We start from the raw sequence: 7,407 nt of genomic DNA on the forward strand, positions 1-7,407 counted from the left end.
TTTGTTTTGTTTGATTTTAGGCCGTCCGGAGTCCGGCCTTGAGGGGGGGGTAATGTCATGGTTGAGTTTTGGTTTAGCTTTGTTTTTCTGTTATTTTCATTTTTTCATCTCTTTTGGGTTAGGTTTGACTTTATTTATTGTTAGTTTTCAGTCATCAGTTATTTTCTGTCATTTTTCACTTCACCTCCTCAGCAGTCAGTCACACCTGTTATCATTTACCAGTCGATTAGCCAGACCCTGTTTCCACCTGTGAAGTGTTCTATTTAAACCTGCCTCTGCCTTCAGTTCAGCACTGGGCCGTCATCATTCCACACCTCTCCATGCCAGTCACCGGTTTGTCTTGGAAGCTTTGTTTTGCTCCTGTTGTTAAGGTTAGTCCTGTCAGTCACTCTAAAGACTGTTCGTTCACTGTTTGTTCCTGGAGAGGTTCTGCTCTGTGTCCTGGTGTCTCCAGAGAACTGCTAGCTGGACTAGCCATCCTGGAAAGGCTCTGCTCTGTGCCCTGGTGTCTCTCAAGTTCTGCTAACCTGACTAGCCGCCCTGGTGAAGCTCAGCTCTGAGCCCTGGTGTCTCTCAAGTTCTGCTAACCTGACTAGCCGCCCTGGTGAAGCTCAGCTCTGTGCCCTGGTGTCTCCAAATGAACTGCTAACCTGAGTGCTATGAGGCCTGCTAGCCGAGCAGCACCTAGGAAGTGTGGACTCTCTGTCTCCGGGCCGTCAGCTCCTGCCATCACATTCATCCCTGACCTTCTGCAGTCCTGAACCTCCGGTCTTCATCACTCACCACCCAGCAGACTTCCTTCAATAAAAACTCAAACTTTTAGTCCCGTGTGTGCGTCCTGAGTTCATCGGTAAACAAAACCCTGACAAAACCTAGAGTTCATGTTAAAGTGAGACTTCTTATTTGTATACAAGCTTTGTTATTTTAATGTTATTTTCTATTTGCTGAGCTCATTGAACAATTTGGAGGTCACATTAACGTACAGTAAACAGTAGATATTGTCATGGGAAGTACTTTGCACTGTTCTAACACACTGTATATACATTAACTGCTGTAAGTATTGCTTTTAAGTTTAATGTTGAAAAAATTTATTTAGAAAAGTGTTTCTTTTGTCTTTAAAATGCCATAATTTGCACGTAACCTATCATGTCTGTCCAAATATGTAATGTTTTAATATTAAATCGTCAGCTGTTGTGATTAGTTACTCAGTACTTGAGTAGCCTTCTTACTGAATACTTTTTTACTCTTACTTGAATAATTACTTGGCTGACACCATGTTGAAGTAGTGCTGCTCTTAGTTGAGTACAATTTTTGGCTACTCTACCCGCCTCTGGGTATCGTCAGAGTCATTTTACTGTAACGTGTGAAAGAAAGTCAGATTGCAAGGCGTGAAAACATTAAAAAAGGAGTAAAAAAAATGTATATACAGTACCTCACTGTTGTTGTAAATTACATGCCAATGTGAAGCCTGTATTGTTCAACATCGCACCAGAAAGGTTCAGAACATTTAGGAACTGTTGCAAATATACATATGTACAGATAGGGTCATAAGGTAAGTAACATTTCTGTGACCACTAACAATAAGATGATGTTCTACTGAAGATCTGCCAGGACTGCCAGCATGACCAGGGTTGACCATCCAATGTGTGAAATTAGTAAAAAGGAACTAGAGCAGACTCTTGGTGCTGTTGATGTGAAAGTGCATGGTTCTACAGTCAGACAGAGACTGTGAGGGCAGGTCTACAAGAGGAAACCCTCGCCGTGTATGAACAACATGAAGGCTAGACTAAAGGTTTGCCAGAAAGAACGTAGACATCGACCAGGAATTCTGGAATTGTGTCCTTTGGATAGAGGTTTAGATTTTGATTAATTTGGAAACAGAAGAGAAGACATGATTGGCATAAACCAAATGCAACCTCCCAGGAAAAGTAATCATAGAAACTGTGAAGCATGGAGGTGGAAATATCATGGTTTGGGGATGCTTTGCTGCAGCAGGACCAGAATAGCTCACCACCATAGATTCATTCATGATTCTAGTGAGAATCAGAGAGTGCTCGAGAAAAATGTGCTACCATCTGTCAAAAATTAAATAAAATAAAAGCTGAAGCCGTACTGGACCCTGAAACACAACAGTAACCCAGAGCATAAAAGATAATCCACCAAGGACTGGCAGAGAGTTAAGAAATGGAAAGTTCTGGGATGAGTTAAAGCCCAGATCTCGATCATGTTGAATTGGTTTGGGGTGAATTGAATGTTGCTGAATATACAAGAAATCCCTAAAACATGGTAGTTATATACAATCACACTCTCACTTACGTCATTTTAAGCTAAAGTGGGTAACAGTGGCTAGTTAGGGGTTAGGTTGTCATAACTTTGTCTGCTGCTAGAAAACAGATTTTTTTTTTTTTAGTTTTTTTTTAAATAAGTAAAACAAAGCTATTTTTGGTTGTTGTCTAAGATAAACAAAGAAAATAGCATTGTTAAATCTAATTTCTTTAAATGAAATTAATATTTAATGGGGTCCCTTTTCACACACATTCATGAACAATACTCATAGAATAAAGTCTTCTTGACAATAAAAACATCTTTAATAAGATGTACTTCCAAATTCCTGCAATAATCTCATTAATATGGACAGTTTCCAGTTCTGATACACAACAGCAGCAGTGACTGCTGTCTGTTTCCAAAACTCAGGCGTCTCATTAAAAACCCAAATGTTCACAATCATTAAAAGCCAATGTTCAAGTTCTCTCAAAAGTCTTAGTTAGAGGTGAAGCACGCAGCAAGTGTCCCCAGCTTTTTAACAATATATGTCAGTATGTTATATTTTCAAGGGGGGATAATCTGTGCAGCGTGCTTGGTTGTCTCCTCTGAGAGGAGGCAAGGCTGGCTACTGTAAGTGGGTCACAGCTCCGCCCTGCATGCCGCTGCGCCGTGGAGCTCGTTGAGCCCTGGCTGACACCCTCCTTAGGCTGATTCAGGGAGAAGTAATGGGGCCAGTAACTCCCAATCCCCTGAAGAGCCTCAGCACGGCAAACAAACAAGCTGGCAGGGTGGCCCAGTGGAGCACAGGGTGGGTGAGGCTGCCAAAAGAGCTGACCCCCCCCCCCCCCCTTCACATGCTTGTATTCTGCTCTTCACACTACATATGCCGCTCTGATTTACACGGCGGCAGGAAAATCAAGTCCGTGCCGTAAATAAGGACAATGTCACGTGACTGGACCTTACTGCTGTAGACCTGTTGGAATGCCTGCGCACGCATCTCTCGTGGTAACGAAATAACACAATCCTCTTTCAGCCAATTATTGAGTTATCGGGTGGGTTTTTAACTACACTGATGTGATCTAATTTAGGAGGCGACACCTGCCCCGCCAGGTCAAAAGAGGAAATCAAGCTGGTCTCCGAAAGCTCCCATCCAGATGGAATCTCACAGTCTGGTTGGGAGGGTGGAGCTTCCAGGCCATGTGATGGTTATTCAGGGTAAATTCACACACAGCATCCTGTAAACTCTATTTAAACTGTCGATGCAAAGGTGGAAAGAAGTCTTCTTTAAGTTTTTTGCTTGCTTTTCCCACTGCAGTATGTGATCTCTGCAGAGAAGGGTGAGGAACACCGTGTCCCGACTGACGACATGTTGCTGGGTTTTTATGTAAGGCTGGTTCCTGCCTGGCAGCAGAGCAGAGCCCCTATAACTGTGTCACGCTGCTAATTAATACAGCTGGAGGTAGCCCCCCCCCCCCCCCCCCCCCCCCGCTGAATGCCTTTGTGTGTGTTCATGTTCTTTACACAAGGTACAGTGCTGTAGAAAGACCACTTGCTCCATCGTGGATTACTTAGTTTTTGCTTCTTTTTTTTGTCACACACACCTTTTAGATCATAAAGCAAATTTTTATTTAACACAAAATCCCATTTTCAAATAAACATTTCATCTATTAAGTTCAAAAAGTGTTTTCCAAACCAAACCAAAAACAAAAAAAAAAAGAAGTAATTACTCCCCTTGTTAGTGGTGAAATAACTGATTAAACAAATTTGTTGGTTCAGTTTTGCTAGCCACACCCATGCCTAATTACTGTGAGACCGGTAGAAAAATCCCTTTATTGGACCCGTTTGACAACAGGAAGTAGGTTAAATGATCTCTAAAACCAGCACATTATGCCTTGATCTTATGAAATTCAAGAGAAGACGTGAAACAAAGTCACTGATATCTATCGTGTGGGATGTCTATCGAGGGACAACCACAGTGTGAGCCATTATTCACAAATACGGTATACCGTGTGGATCAGCAGAGGACAGTGAGTCGTCTACCAGCTACGAAAAAATCCAGATCATCTAAAGCTTTGCTGGGATCACTCGCCTCAGATAAGGTCTGAGTTCATGACTCAACAATAAGAATGAACCGGACAAAAAGTTCAACAATAGTTTCAAGACGAGTTCAGAAAAAGGACATCATACCAACAGTCAAAAATATTTGGTAGATGATTGCTCTAAGGCTTTGCTGCTTGAAAAATGCCCGACTTGCCGTAATGTGTGGGTTGATAAAATCAACTCTCTACCAGGAAAACCTGAAGGAGAATGTCTGTCTCACAGTTTGAGACCTTAAGCTCAAGTGTATTTGGGTCATTGTACAGAGGAATTGTGGTATGAACTTGAAAAAAAAAAACATTCATGGTCCAAAATCATCCAATGTGCCTGAATCTAAACAATTCTGCAAAGAATAGTGGGCCAAGATTCCTTCACAGCGATGAAAAAGACTCATTGCCAGATATGACAAACAATATAGTCTTGTTGCCAAAAAGTGGGAATCAAGAATTGTCTGGTTTATGGGCCAATTATTATTTTTTTCCCCCTTTACTCAGTTTGTCTACGTCTGATATTAAAACGTTTGATGATCTGAACTTCTTAGTTGCGACAACCAAAAAAATAAAAACAAAACCCTAAATAAATCTGCAAAAAGGGAGGTACTTTTGTTAATGTGCTTGTTACTTCATAAAACTTAACTTTTCCTGACCGCCCTCCATACTTGGACTATGTAATTGCTCAGAAAACTATGGCTTGGCAGGAAGTTATTGGCTCACTATAAGCTTCCTGACTGCGCCACCATAAAAGAAAACATCTTTAAAAGACAGAGACAGGATATCCTCTTTGTATAGGAAGTGATTTGACTGAGTGCCAACCCCATTATATGACAGTGGATAAGACAGAAGGAGAAAGGCTTGATGGGATTTGGAGTAAATTCTGCAGAATAGATACTGCAAGTTGATACACATTTAGAAAAATTAAGACACAGCCGTAACTCTTTAAATAATTTATTTTATTTATGTTGGTTGCTATCCATAATTAATACAGACAAAAGCAATACTTGACTACCAGAATTTATAAATCATATTCATCTTGTGAGCGTCACAATAAACAAGATATCCAACTATGTACAATGGAAGACAACACATTCAGACTGAGTCAATCCAAGTAAAGAACAATCTGTTCAGACAGAAATGGGAAAATCGCTTTCAGACATGTCAAGAACAAAATTCCCAGCAATGAAAAACTCTTGGCAGAAAGACAAAATATACAAAGAGCAAAACAGCTCCTGTTTAATGAAAAAAAAAAAAGATTAATGCAATGTTACATTTGGTTCCAGAGTTGTAAACTATTTTTGATTCATTTAACTATTGCATATGCCATTAGGTAAAGTGTGTCAACAAGGCAAATAGATCTCTATAATAAAATAAACCAAGATTTTGTTTTGTGTCATATAATCAGAGACTGCGAGGGAGAAAAGCATAAAATACACTGTACAGCCCCAAAGCAACCCCCTCTCCTTTTAAAAATCTGTAGCAATATTCTTTACACAGGAAAAGCAATGCAACCTAGGTCAAATCTAAGAACTCTGTGTATACACTATTTTCAGGTAAACTCTTTTCTATTTACACAATATATATATACACAGATTAAAAACTCTAAAGATAAATATATACCATAAGTTAGCTTGGTACAACTCCAATATTATTTAACACTTTCAAAACCCTTTAAAATCTGCGGTGGTCCCGCAAAATCAGCGATACATTCAGACATGTAAAAGTTTTACAATCTACTGTACACCAAAGGGGTTTGGAGCCAGTTGGGATCGGCACAGATGACAGCCAAAGACAGCAGTCATAATAAATGGCAACAAAAACTGTTTTTTTAATAGTCCTACCCGGGCGGCCATTTTGGAGGATTGTTTATTTGAAATTCTGCCATTGTTTCTTTTTTAATTTAAAACAAGTCAAATAATGTGCGTTTATGTGACTGAATGAAAACTCATCAGTGTAATACGGCACTCATCAATGAAAGACACAGTTTTCACATTTACTAGTATAACCTAGTAGCTTATAGCAGCTAACGTTAGCTATTGTTAGCAAAGTTGTGACAGGTTTACAGCAGTGTACTGAGGCAGTTTGCTATATGCTACATGTTAGCATTCATCCATGTGAAACGTTTCTCTTTAGATATATTTTTAAACTAATAGCTTATTAGCAAGGAAATATTATGAAGCTCATTTCATTACAGTGAAGGGTTTTGTTGAGTTTTTAGCTAACAATTGATGTTAGCAAAGGCTCCAAGTTAATACGCCAATATTTCCCCCATTTCGTACCCATGTGTTGCAAATTCCTTTCTATTTTGTACCAGCAAAAAAAAAAACATTGATTTTTCTACCTTATAGCTTAAAAGAGAGAAAATGTTAAGTTCATTTCATTACAGTCCAGAGTTTAACAGCTGTTAGCTAACAATTGGTATTTTAGCAAAGGGTAAAGGCTAATTCACACCTTTGCCAATTCGTACCTACACATTGTCATTTCATCTGTAACTCCTTCCATTTCTAGTCTACGTCTATTGGTTTTTAAGTTTTTCAGTGATTTATATAGATTTTCTAGCACACCATCTTTCCATTGATTGCGGTTCCGGTGCCTCTTATGAAACAAGATGAACTATGAAGTGATTAGCCTAAACCATAAAATTATTAATGACCTACTGGTGGTACATATGAGTTATTCAAGTAACATAACCACACTTCATTACTTTAGATGACTAGCAAATTAAAATGCATTACTTTAAATCATCAGTAGTAAAAGTATCTACTGAACTTCTCTGATGTGGGTACAAACTGAAGAATTACTGGTATGAAACTTCTTGTGGTGGACATCTCTCTTTCTATTGTTTCATAGCCGCCATTTTCGGGTACAAAACAACCAAAGCAAAATGACCAACACTCATTAGCTGGGTATTGTTAATGTAATAATTACATGGAAGTACTCTATGTCCTTTCACTTTTATTACTAATCAATCAACAGCTTTGTTTTCAATGGCCACATTAGTATTTTGTTAGATTCTTCTCCTCCATAATGGTGCCAGATGCAACTGTATTAC

The 7,407-nt window shown here is 39.2% G+C and overlaps 1 protein-coding gene across 2 annotated transcripts in view; it reads right to left on the reverse strand.

The window, feature by feature from the left end:
• Positions 1-5,292: 5,292 nt before the first annotated feature.
• The window catches only part of LOC118556242 (insulin receptor substrate 2-like), a 14,274-nt gene continuing 12,159 nt past the window's right edge, over positions 5,293-7,407 (reverse strand). For both annotated transcript variants that reach the window (XM_036127863.1, XM_036127862.1), the window contains exon 3: positions 5,293-7,407. This exon is cut by the window's right edge and continues 1,222 nt beyond it. The gene's annotated coding sequence lies outside the window, so the exon portion shown is untranslated.

Source organism: Fundulus heteroclitus, chromosome 24, assembly GCF_011125445.2.
Source record: "Fundulus heteroclitus isolate FHET01 chromosome 24, MU-UCD_Fhet_4.1, whole genome shotgun sequence".
NCBI lineage: Eukaryota > Metazoa > Chordata > Actinopteri > Cyprinodontiformes > Fundulidae > Fundulus > Fundulus heteroclitus.